This window comes from Trachypithecus francoisi, unplaced genomic scaffold (genome assembly GCF_009764315.1).
Source record: "Trachypithecus francoisi isolate TF-2019V2 unplaced genomic scaffold, Tfra_2.0 Lachesis_group14, whole genome shotgun sequence".
Lineage (NCBI taxonomy): Eukaryota > Metazoa > Chordata > Mammalia > Primates > Cercopithecidae > Trachypithecus > Trachypithecus francoisi.
This window is the reverse complement of record NW_022681459.1, coordinates 9,646,908-9,660,898: the sequence shown is the minus strand read 5'-3', so window position 1 is coordinate 9,660,898 and position 13,991 is coordinate 9,646,908.

Genomic DNA, 13,991 nt, shown 5'->3' with positions numbered 1-13,991 from the left:
AGATAAAGACATTTTCTTAAAAATATAAAATAGAGAATAAAAATCTTTGCTGTATTTCTTAAGCACTTAGTACAGCATCGGAAGAAAACATTACTGTGATGTTTTCATTAAATTGTGTTTTTTGTTACTTTTGATGCATTCAGAGTATTAAAGATGACAAAGTTCTGGCCAAGAAGTTAGAAAACTTAGCTATTGAAATTGACTTTTATTCTAACCAGTCACAGTTTCAGCCAATCTACTTAAAAACCTGGTATCTTAACTTCATCCTCTGTAAAATGAAACTGATGATGAAACTAATGATTACTGACACAGTTGACAGCTGAAGTTCCATATTAGATGAAAACCTAAACTCACAGATCCAATAAGCTAAACAAATGCTAAGACAGAAAAACACTAAATTATACTGACAGAAAATATGGCAGTGGTTGCCTAGAAGGTGAGGTGGGTGAGAGATGACCACAGACTGAGCAGGAGGAAATTTTTGAGTCTCTAAAAACATTCTAAAACTTTATATGGGTAATATTCATACAAGTGAATATATGTGTCAAAACATTGAATTGATAGCTTAAAATACATGTGTTGTTATATATCTATTATACCCTAATAAAGTTAATTCAAAAGATGTACACACACCTTTGTGTGTGTGTGTGTGTGTGAACTAGTGGTATAACACAATACCAAGAATTTCATGAATATGCCTTCTTCATAGCTACAATTTTATTATTTAGGTTATTTAAGATGTTTCTCTGTCTCTCATATTTTAAATGTGTACATACTCCAAAAAAATTACCACATATATGGTCATTGTCTTAGAAATCCAAATTGTCAGTTGTTCAGTTTTCACATGCTAAACAGGTTAGCAGGTATTAAGTGAGTTTATTGCCCCAAACATAATTTTTTCTTTGTTGGTTTATACTTTTCTCAAAGTTAACTAATTCTGTGATACCTTACTATTTATAATCAAATTGAAATTAATTATTTACCACAAGCCTACAAAATATGGAGTAATAAAGAAAGTAAAAGTGGACCTTAATAAAAGAATGTATTGCTTAATTAGAACACCCTTTCAGAAATATTGTATGCTAAATATGGCTTTATGAGATTGAGACAAATAAAATTGCCCTAAGACTTGATTTCCTCAAAACCTATATGCTTAAAAGCAAAATCATAAGTTTTATTAAACTTGGTGTGTTCCCTGTAGTCAATTTTAAATCAACATGTTTGTGATTGATTTTCCAACATAATGGAGTCAAGATCTTAGCTATCATTAGAAAATTATAACAAGATAGATAAGATGTGAAATCAGACTTTTGAAAAAAAATTAAACTGGGAATTTAATAATTTATCTTCAAAAATGTAACAAGCAAATAATTGGGTACATGTAAAAAAATTTTTAAAAAATACAACAAAAATCTGGCAAGTTATTTCATATAACTTATTGTTATTAAATTGTATAATTAATGATTAAAATGTGTGAGAAATATTTTTATTACATTTTCAAGAAAATTTTAACATAGATGGCTCTTGCTTGGGATTCCATCCACTCTTGGCATTTAATCTGGGGTTGTTTGACTAGTGGTTTACATGCATTACTGTTTCTAGTTCAAAGTATAAACAGGATATTCCCTCATGTTCTCCTGCAGATCATATATTGTGTGAATCTATGATTTTCCTTCTGTATTACACTGTACTACAATGACAGGTTTATCAAAGTGCCCAGGTACAACAGTGACTTTTTCCATAAAAATACAGGAATACAGATTAACTTATCAAGGTCATATGGCAAGTTTGTGACAGAACCAGGATTAAAACTCCCAGAGTTCCTGACCAGTTACAGCAATTTCACGGTAGCATTCTTGTAAAGCTATAACCTGGATCTGTGTAATTTATATTTGAGTTCACATGCCTAGAATCAGTGTGACCTACGTCTACTTTAAATCTTAAATGAAAAGAGTATTTTTTAAATTAAAAAAAAAGATTAGATGTGATGCTTTTAACTGAATAAAACCCGCTACAACATTGAATTGTGAAATAAAACTGATTTCAAAATTCAAATATACCCTTTATAATATGCCATGTAAAAACGTGGATATTAGTCTAAATATATGATAACGTGACATAAGAACAACTATACTTATTTTAGATCAATAGGTAGTTGCACATGGTTTAGGTTGCACAAATATAAAAACTAAAGAGAATGTGTATTTGTCAGCTATTAAAACATATATATTGCATATAGGCAGTAGCAATTTAGCCCAATAATGGAATGATTTATATCAGAAATATATGCTGTATTTCATAGGCAACAGAGACTTCCAATATGAAAGTGGGTTAATTGGATTTTGCCAGCAGTAGTAAGAATGAATGAGTAATGCTGATTTTTTAGGACTATAGAGAAAACAGAACATTATTGTATGACAATTATCCAGCTAGGAAGAGTGAGGATGAAGAATTTGCAATAGGTGCACTAAAGAGCTTGGACTTAGGTGCAACATATCAGACACAGAATAAGATGTTATTTTGACCAAGAAAATGAGAACGTGGAAAGAAAGAAATGCCTAGACAATGATATAAGATTTGTGGCTTGTATACTCTGGAACATGGTGGCATCACGAGCCAAGTCATCTTATTGGAGAATGTAGAATATTGGAAAAAGGAGGGACAAATTTATTTAAAGGACAACGTGATGTGTTTAGTTTTCAACATGTTGAATCATAGTTTAGCAGGATATTTACGTTGATTTTTGGCAGATAATTTGAGATACCAATTTAGCTGTTTACAATAAATGTTGGAGATGAAACAAGAGTCATTAATATCAAGATTTTAAATAAATCTTGTAATACTAGATGATGATTTTTAAAGAAATTGTGTAGCCAAAGTGATGTAACTAAGGAGTATAATAACATGGAGTTAGACAAGGCTAGGAATGAATTAGGCTTTTCTGAAGAATTTCTGTCACTAATCTGGAACCTGAAAAGGTTATAGATAGATGTTGATGCTCTGGTGAACTGCAGAAAAACCAGTTTATGCCTGAGTTCATGCAACTCAAATAATGTTGAGGCCAATGTATTTGGTCAGCCATAGAGAAGACCCCAAGACTTTCCAACTTTTAAACACCAGAAACAAATCAGTCTTCTCTATCAGTTAAAAAATGAGACAAGAGAGGATGAAGGAGGGGGCAGGACAGAGACAGACAGAGAGAGAGAGAGAGAGAGAGAGAGAGAGAGAAAGAGAGAGAGAGAAAATAATGAGAGAAGAATGTAAGAATTTAAGATGATTAAGAAAGTCCTGTATCTTAATTGTGCTGGTGGTCACATAAATTAACATATGAATCACAACTGCATAAATCAATACATGGAATACAATTGCAGACACACACACACACACACACACACATAGATTAAGCTTAAAAAGGTAAAACCTGTATAAGATTTGTAATCTTGTTAAATGTAACATACCAATGTCAGTTTTCTGGTTTGATATTGTGCTACAGCTATATAAGGTCTCACCACTTTGGGGCTTACTTTATGAAGGTTACATAAAATTCTTTATACGGTTTTTGAAACTTTTAGTGAGTCCATAATTTTTTTCAAATGAAATTTATTTAAAATGGAAGAGATGAGTTTCCACATTGAGAGAGTTCACTGTGCACTCAATTCCATGGAAACCCCAAAGATAAATCATTCTAAAATTTGAGATTATCAGGATAAGGAGCTAATTCTTAAAGGTATCTGAATAAAAAATAGCAGAGTAAAAAGAATAAATTATAGGAAAGTATTAGACTTCTCAGCATCAAAACCAAAGCCAAATGACCAATATTGCAATATCTTTAACAATTAAGGACAATTAATTCCAACTTCTCTTTTGTACCCAGCAAACTATCACATAGGTGTTCAAGTAGAGTAAAACTACTTGGAAAAATGTAGAGTCTCAAAATTGTCCTTTTTACTATCCTTTCTCAAGAAATAAATGAACTACGTTCTTTACTAATTAAGTCAGTAAACAACTACAAAAACACAGGGTTCTAGAAAAAAGTAAATCCTATTTAGGATATAGGAGAGGGAAAATTCCTACTATGATGAAAAGTCAAATAACAACAACTGTGCAATTATTCCTAGAGTCACAAGTCCAGGTTGAAACAAGAAGATAGAAACCTCTAGAAAAAAGAAAAGAAAAGAAAAGGAAAAAGTCTCAAAAGGACAGAAAAATTATATAATGGGCTCTTTGGTAGGTTTGATTGTTGAAAAAATCAGTTTGAGAGGGATTTTACTAATTTGTTGGAGGTTATGTTGGAGGTTTTATGGAACAATTAAATGGTCTTGAAAAAAGTCAAACAAATATGAAAAGTGAAAAGAGTGGAACTAATGTTTGGAAAAATTGAAACGGTTGCAAGGAAACAAAAGTGACTAACAATATTATTTATTTTTTTGTGACTCATAATACTTATTTATCACTCAATGATATTTCCATGGTCATAAGAGGTTTCAAACTGTAATGTAGTTTTACCACACATAAAAGAAATATATTAAAATTATCTGGGGAGGAATAATTGAGAGAGAGTGGGAGTAGAAGAGAGTTAAATTGTCATCATCAGTCATAGAAAATCAGTAGATAATAAGTGTAAATAAAAAGTCAAAAATATATGGAGCCTCCTATCCAGAAAATAATGATAAACATTAAAAGAAATAACTAAACATGTTGAAAATGGATTGAGGAGAGTAGTAAATAGCTAAAGAAATTATGAGCAGTAGATAGCATTTTTGTCATTTTTTAATTTTGAGTTTTTCAGTACCATTTTATTTTATATTATGTGCATTTAATATTTTCATAAAGATATTTTTAAAGAACCCAGCATTTTAACTAACAGAGGCTCTCCTATAGTTTGAATGTGTCTCCCAAAAACTATGTGTTGAAAACTTAATCCTTACAACAAGAGTGCTGGGTGGTTGGGCCTAGTGAAAGATGACTAGGACATGAAGGCTTTGCCTTTATATTGAGATTAAGTCAAATAATATATAGAGATTATTATTATCATTTGGTGTGGATTACTTATAAAAGGCTGAATTTCAACTTGGACTTTTTTTTTTCTGGAGACAAGAGTCTCACTCTGTCACTCAGGCTGGAGTGCAGTGGAGTGATCTTGACTCACTGCAACCTCTACCTCCCGGGTCCAAGTGATTCTTGTGCCTCAGCCTCACCCAAGTAGCTGGGATTAGAGATGTATACCACTACACCCAGCTAATTTTTGTAGTTGTAGTAGAGATGGCATTTCCCCCAGGCTGGTCTTGAAATCCTGACCTCAAGTCATTTGCCCGCCTTGGCCTCCCAAGTGCTGGGATTACGGACATGAGCCACTGCACCTGGCCCTGAATTTGGACTTTTATCCCTCTTTCTCTATTGCTCTTTCATCCTCCCACCTTCTACCATGGGATGACACAATAAGAAGGCCCTCACCAGATGTCAGTCCTGGGATCTTGGACTTCCAAGCCTTCAGGATCATGAGCCAATAAGTTTCTGTTCATTACAAATACCTGTAATGTGGTGTTCTGTTATAGCAGCACAAAAAAAAAAAAAAAAACAGGTTGCATTTAATTTCCAACATCCTAAAAGCTCTTGAAATAAAGAGATAATCTAACCAGCTATAATAAGTGCCAGAAATAAAGTAAAATAAAGACAATTGGCTACAAAACAAATGAAGAAAAAAAAGAGGTAAAATTCTGAAAGTAAGCTAGATTTAAGAAAAATTTATTTTTAAGAGTAGAAATACTTAAATAAGAGAAGGGTGTATGATGCAGTACAATAGGGAAACAAAATAGTTCTTTGAACAATTATTCTAGAAACTAAACTTTATGAGACAGAGTCTCACTCTGTAACCCAGGCTGGAGTGCAATGGAACGATCTCAGCTCACTGCAACCTCTGCCTCTTGGGTTCAAGTGACTCTCATGCCTCAGCCTCCCAAGCGGCTGGGATTACAAACATGCACCATCACACTCTGCTAATTTTTGTATTTTTAGTAGAGATAGGATTTCGCCACGCTGGCCAGGCCGGTCTCAAACTCCTGGCCTCATACAAATCCTCCCACCTCAGCTTCTTAAAGTGCTGGGATTACAGGTGTGAGCCACCATGCCCCGCCTAAACTACATTTTAAAATAAATATATGCAATCAATATATTTATAGAAAAGAGGATCATCATCAACAAGAAAAAAAAATTTCTGATTATTAATTTCATGAATTAGGCCAAAGGGGAAAAAAAGGCAGGGGAGTTTTGGTGAGGACTGATGTTTAGTGTTGGTGAGGAGTTATACTTTGTAATGCCTGCTGAAGAATAGAAGATAATTTCCATTGCAGGACACAGAACCTGGTATATTTATATGCAGACTTCAGAAAATGAAATGAGTTTATTTTATAATAGATATTTCTTTTGGTGCCAGCAATTATTTATTCATCCTATCTTGGACCAGGTCCTTTTGTAGGCACTTGGAATAAAGTATTGGCAGCAATAAAGGGCAGGGGGTATAGGGCAGATAGCAACCTGAAACCTTAATAAGACTGGCCCTTTTTTTTTTTCTTAATTTCTTATGCTTCCACGCTCCTTCTTATGTCATTTATTTCCAGTACAAACCTCTAATGTGAAAGTTTAAGGCTCCATGATAAGGCATAGTAACAGACAACTCTCTTGAAGGACAGGTTTTGTGTCACTGCTGTTATGTGTTACTGCTCAATGCAGCACTGATTCAGTGTGGTAGAGGTTTGAACTTAATCTCTAGATGAGTGAAGTAGGGTGGTTCATACACACACAGAGAAGAGAAATTTATGGCAGTCCATTTGATTTATGATAAGCCAATATGTTGGTTATTTTGATTCTTTATTAGATGCTACTTTGAGGCTGATCATAATTTCACAATTAAGTGAATGAAAATCTGCACCTCAAGTGAAGCTTAGAAAATTGTATGAGCAGATACTGATAAGAGACTGACTGTAAGTTCCAATCCAGTTAAAAACATAAAAGTGACAATAATTTAAAAAGTCTTCCAATGAGAAATATTTGAGCAGAGAAACTGTAAGGAGAATTTTAAAAACCCCTAAACATAAAGAATAATGTTCTTGACCATACCACTACTTCCTAAAGTAGAAAGTGCCAGTGATCGAGAAAGTAAGACAATATTGAGCTAGTAAACTAAATTAAAGAACAGGCTCTTGTTCTTACACTAATACATTTTTTTGTTTGACCTGGAAAAATTTTCTTACAACCATGGTATTCCTATATGAAATTAATACGATCAAATTCTAATGCCTAAAAGATTATGGCATGTATTGGCAAGTAGAAGACAGATTCTGTGAACTGTATAATAATAATGTGGCATGCTTTATAGTATTTCATTTTTTAAAAAATTAATTTTACTCACAATTGGTTATAACTATTATGATACACAGTATTTCTAAATAAAAATGTCTTACATTGGAGCATATGATGTTAAGTAAGAGATCATCAAAGGAAAAGCTTTAGAAACCACATATTAATAAACGTATGCATATATTGAATAAACTCCTCCAACTGCTAAGGCTTTTTAAATATTCTGTTTAATCCAACAAGAATGTGAAAGCTCTAGGCTCCAGGAACTTAACAGGTACTACTTGATGTATATTAAAGTTTATCATTAAAAAAATTACATTAAAAGAAGATAAAATCAAAATTATGAGAAAACATAACAAAGTAAATGTATTAACACTGGTAAAATATACTATATTTTAAGGAAGAATTACATGTTAAACAGAGGGACTGATTTAGCCAAAAGTTTGGACAGGCCTGGCACGATGGTTCATGCCTATAATTCCAACACTTTGGGAGGCTGAGGCAGGCGCATCACCTGAGCTCAGGAGTTCCAGATCAGCCTGACCAATATGGTGAAACCCTGTCTCTACTAAAAATACAAATATTAGCCAGGCATGGAGGCCTGTGCCTGTAGTCCCACCTACTCGGGAGGCTGAGACAGGAGAATGGCGGGAACCTGGGAGGCGGAGCTTGCCGTGAGCCGAGATCGCGCCACTGCACTCCAGCCTGAGGACAGAGCGGGACTCCGCCTCAAAAAAAAAAAAAAAAAAAAAAAGTAATTCAAGCAGATTTTACAAGAAAAGTGTAATTTAAAGGTTAATTATCTGTCTTTTTAGCCACAAGAATATGAAAGAAAAAATTTCCTGAGTGCCTTAAAATAAAAATTTCTGGAAAGGGCAGAGTAGAGAAGGGAGGATATTACAACACAAAGTGTAGTGTGGGAACAAAAGAGAAGGCCTTTGAGGATAGAAGCATGTGAGGCTATTTGGAACTGTGGTTTAAATTATTGAAATGTATAAATCTTAAGTCGATTCAAGTTTTTTGGTTGCAAGTACTTTATAATTTTCAAAAGATACAAACATTATGTTTCTTACTTGCCCAGTGTCTGATTGAAGGAAACATGTTTTTGGATCCCCGGAAGGACTGAAAAGACGCGACCTATGATTTTAGTAAGGGTTTTCTCTAGTGGAGGAATAAGTGGCCTTTGTTCTTACTTTTTAAGATTTATAATTTTCAAGTTTTCAACTTATTTTACCGGTAGAGTTTTTAAAGTTTATTTTAAACATATAAATATATTTGGAAATTCAGACTCTCTTGGGATTCTTACAATGATACATAATGACACATTTGCAATACTCATGATGATACTAAGGAGGTTTCTGATTCGGATAAAATACATGCATCCCTAAGATCTCATGGCCAGGCAGTAGGAGGGATAGAACTCCCACCAGATTCTACCAGAATCTCTGGTTTAACATTTTAAATCTGGTTTTATTATTCTGAACTGTCTATGTAAAAGGAAAAGTGTACATTTATGTATTAAAATTTCAGGTGGACACAACATCTTAATTTCACAAAGTAACATGAATGTGGAATCCGTAAATAACATGCAACTTTAAAAAACTATCAGTTTATGAAGATGTAATTTTGCTATAACAGAAAATCACTAACCACATCCTTGAAATATATATACATATGTATGCATGTGTGTCTGTGTATTGCATCTTGGTATACATACATATGTATATAATTTGTGGCTGAGTGGCTAAGATCTATTTAATAATAACATTAAAAAGATTTACAACAGTGGTAGCAACACAACCAACCAATATTTATGGCTATTTATTAGGTAACCAGTTCTCTTCCAACAGCTTTGAATAATATATGCCAATTGTTTCTCATATTAAACCCTTATATATCTATTATTTAGATTAAGAAAATGAAGTTTATAGAAGTTCAACAACTTCTCCAAGGTCACAGAGCTATTGGGTGTCAAAGTCAAGATTTCAATCTTCTTGTTATCTCAGAATTTGCAATTTTAATCAGTTAGGTTTAATTTGTGTTTGTCCGACAAAGTTGTAATAGTAAAAGCAATTACATAATTAAAAATGTGAAAAGCCTGCAATTTTATTCACACTCTTTATATCTAGTCTATGTCTACATCTATACCTGTATCAGCTATATTTCCATGTCTATCTATATTGATTATCTATCACTATGTATATGTATAGGTAGTGATAGATGATGAAGCTTTATTTTTCAAATGTAATAAAATAGCCTTTACCACTTAGTGCAGTGATATTTGTAGAATATATAAAATTTAAAGAAAAAAGTAATATTATGCTATGCTGGAAGTTCTTGGAAAAATAAGATGTGAAAAAAATGAATGTATTTCTAGAAGTGCAATAATTCTTAATTTTTTTAAACCACACATCAAATCAGACATCTATTTCAGGACGTAATTAACATTAATCCAACTTTTAGACAAACTGTTTGACAAATTTTACTTTAATTGATGTTTTGACAGTGAAGTTTTATTGGAAAGTGCTGGCAAGCTCATATCCAAACAACCTTCACTATAAAGAAGAGGTTCTGGAAATATGATGAGAATTTATTACAGTCTTCAGCATTTACTCAAAGAGATATACTGAACAATGAAACAAAAAGAAATAAGACCATTTATCACCTTCTCACCAAAGGACCTAAGCTCTTATGTCCATTAATACTGTTACATTCTGCCACCAGTCAATGAGAGAGTGTCCCTGAAAAATTCTTGCAAAAGTGTTAAGTTATAAATATGTCTATAGCAAAGGCATTGCCTGGATTCTGGATGAACTTGATCCAATACCACTTTACTTTTTAATGAAAAAAATTAAACATTATCATGATTGCTATCTAGCCATTGAACTGCTTTATCTCTGTGAGTTGAAGAATCAATAATGTGTGTTTTATATCATATCATATAAATGTGTATGCATATAAAGAAGTGGAGCCTCTTGAATCTTCTAGGCTCTGAAATAATAATTACATCACAGTCTTCACATCAGGTTGGAAGAAGAGGTTAAGGTATGTGTCGGGTATGTCTTGGTGAGAAGTACCTTTTCCACCAGGTGTATGCATGTACAATGAGAATTAATTACCTTCTGGTATAATTGTTTGCATGACCAAATACTATCTGACACTGCCCCTTTTTAATTCTGTTGACAGGCACAACAACTAGCCAAAATAAACAAACATCTGGAATGAGATGTATATCTTCTTTTGAAAAGTGTCTGTTCATGACCTTTGTCTGCTTTTTAAGGGGTTGTTTGCATTTTTTTTTTTTTGTAAATTTCTTTAAGTGCCTTAAAGATGCTGAATATTACACCTTTGTCAGATGCATAGTTTGCAAATTTTTTCTCCCATCCTGTAAGTTATCTGTTTACTCTGTTGACAGTTTCTTTTGCTGTGCAGAGGCTCTTTAGTTTAATTAGATCCCATTCATCAGTTTTTGCTTTTGTTGCAATGACTTTTGGTGTCTTCATCATGAAATCTTTGGCATTCTTATGCCAAGAATGGTAATTCCTAGGTTGTTTTCCAGGGTTTATATAGTTTTTGGTTTTACATTTAAGTCTTTAATCCAGCTCTCTATTCTGTTCCATTTCAATGAAATGGAACAACTCATAGGGTTGTTGGAAACCTCACTGTATAATACCCAAACAATTTTCAATGAAATGGAGCAGAATAGAGAACACAGAAATAAGGTTGCACACCTATAACAACCTGAAAAAATTGACAAAAAGAAGCAATGGGAATAGGACTTGCTATTTAATAAATGATATGAGATAACTGGCTAGTCACATGCAGAAGATTGAAACTGGATCCTTTCCTTACACCATATACAAAACTCAACTCAAGATGTATTAAAGACTGAAATTTAAAAAACTATACAAACCCTGGAAGACAATCCAGGCAATACCATTATTGGCATAGGAATGGACAAAGATTTCATGATGCAGACACCAAATGCCATCTCAACTAAAGCAAAAACTGACAGATGGGATCTAATTAAACTAAAGAGCTTCTGCACAGCAAAAGAAACTATCAACAGAGTAAACAGACAACCTACACAATGGAGAAAAAATTTGCAAACTATGCATCTGACAAAGACCTAATATTCAGCATCTATAAGGAACTGAAACAAATTTACAAGGAAAAAGCAAACAACTCTTTAAAAAATAGGCAAAGGCCGGGCGCGGTAGCTCAAGCCTGTAATCCCAGCACTTTGGGAGGCCGAGACGGGCGGATCACGAGGTCAGGAGATCAAGACCATCCTGGCTAACATGGTGAAACCCCGTCTCTACTAAAAAATACAAAAAACTAGCCGGGCGAGGTGGCAGGTGCCTGTAGTCCCAGCTACTTGGGAGGCTGAGGCAGGAGAATGGCGTGAACCCAGGAGGCAGAGCTTGCAGTGAGCTGAGATCCGGCCACTGCACTCCAGCCTGGGCGACAGAGCGAGACTCTGTCTCAAAATAAAATAAAATAAAAAAAATAAAATAAAATAAAATAAATAAAAATTAAAAATAGGCAAAGGGCATGAACAGACACTTTTTAAAAGAAGACATACATGCAATCAATAATCATATAAGAAAAGCTCAACATTACTGATCAACAGAGAAATGCAAATCAAAACCACAACGAGATACCATCTCACACTGGTCAGAATGACTATTAATAAAATGTCAAAAAATAGCAGGCACTGGCAAGACTGAGAGAAAAGGAAATGCTTTTGGTTTTACAAAAAGCATTTTTTTTTTTTTTGTAATGAATAAGGTAAAGCAAAGATAGCTAATATCAACTGTTGTGGGAATCTAAGTTCGTTCAACCACTGTGGAAAACAGTGTGGCAATTCCTCAGAGACCTAAAAACAGAACTACCATTCAACCCAGAAATCACATTACTGGGTATATGCGTGAGGGAATATACATTATTCTATCATAAAAACACATGTACAGTATGTTCACAGCAGCACTAGTCACAATAGCAAAGACAAGGACTCAACCTAAATGCTCATCAACAGTAGACTGTATGAACAAAATGTGGAACATATATACCGTGGAATACTATGCAGTCATAAAAAAGAATGAGAACATTTCTTTTGCAGGAGCATGAATGGAGCTGGAGGCCATTTTCCTGCAAACTAATGCAGGAACAGAAGAGCAAGCATGTCATGTTCTCTCTTGTAAGTGGGAGCTAAAAGATGAGAACACATGAACACATAGAGGGAACAAGATACTGGGACCTGCCAGAGGGTGAAAGGTGGGAGGAGGAAGAGGATCAGAAAAAATAACAATTGGCTTCTAGGTTTAGTATGTAAGTGATGAAATAATCTGTACAACAAACCCCTGTCACATGAGTTTACTTATATAACAAATCTGTACACGTACCCCTGAACTTAAAATAATGTGAAAAAAAGAAAAAGAAAACAATTTCAAAGTACAGAAAATGCTCACAAAGGAAATAACAAATTTTAATCAATAAATTGTTGATTAAAGATATTTAAGCATGATTTAAATGTCATTTCCATTGTGTAGTGAGCATAAAACAACACTTTTCAAAAAACATCTATATGAAAATTCTATTACATTAAATTGTTATTAAATTAAAGAAGCATTTGTATAACTTTTTGTGTTCAGTGCAATTGTATTGAAATGTAAACACTGAAAAGAATCACTGAATTTCACATTACTCCATTGGCTCTTGATTAAAAATTTAGTTATGATGACTTATTTTCAAATCTTCAATTCTGTAGTCCTGCTGTTAGGTATCCTTTTGAAATGTTTGAACTAAATGTATCAACTTGCATGCCCAGAAAGAAGTAACTCAAAATTAGATTAGGCTAAATAGAAAATGTAGAAAGTAAGATTCTCTCTTTATTCTTCATTCTTTCCAAAAGTATGCATTTTATAAAAAAAAAATTCTCTGCAGAAAAGATGTTATACGAGACTTTGTTGATATTAGCTATCTTTGCTTTACCTTACTCTTTCATTTACTCTTTCATTAGTCAGACTTCTAGTATGTAAACTATGCAAACAATACATTACTAAAACTTCATTAGACACAGATTCTCATTCACTACCTGTTGCTTTGTCATAAGAGACTAAAAATGATAGTTAGTAAAAATACAAGAGTTCTCAAAATTTGGGAATTTTTCAAACTCAAAACACAAACTCTATGAATTGATGTAAGACAAAATGCTTTGCACACAGTCGATTCTGGGTCAGGGTATGGTTCAGTGTTTATTGAAAAAAAAAAAGTTGTGACATATTAAATTACCCTACCAATATTCCCCTACTCCAAAGAACAATATCTTGAAGACTTTTAAATTAAAGACATCTTGGCTGTCAGGTTCAGCCTTTCTCTCCTAATTATATGAAGAAATCTTTGAATGGGCAACCTGCTTTTCTGCTCCTTAAACATGAAAGGTCTTTCTGAGAGATACATGAAGCAGGCAGTTAAGCAGGCAGGTACAGAAAATTCTTTAGTAGTGAGATAAAAGTACAACACTCATAAATCAAATTTTTCCTAATCAAATTTAATGGAAGTGCCGGAATTGGGAATGTTTTCTTTATAAATCAATGTAGGGACTTGAAAAAAAAGGATAGATTCACACCTAA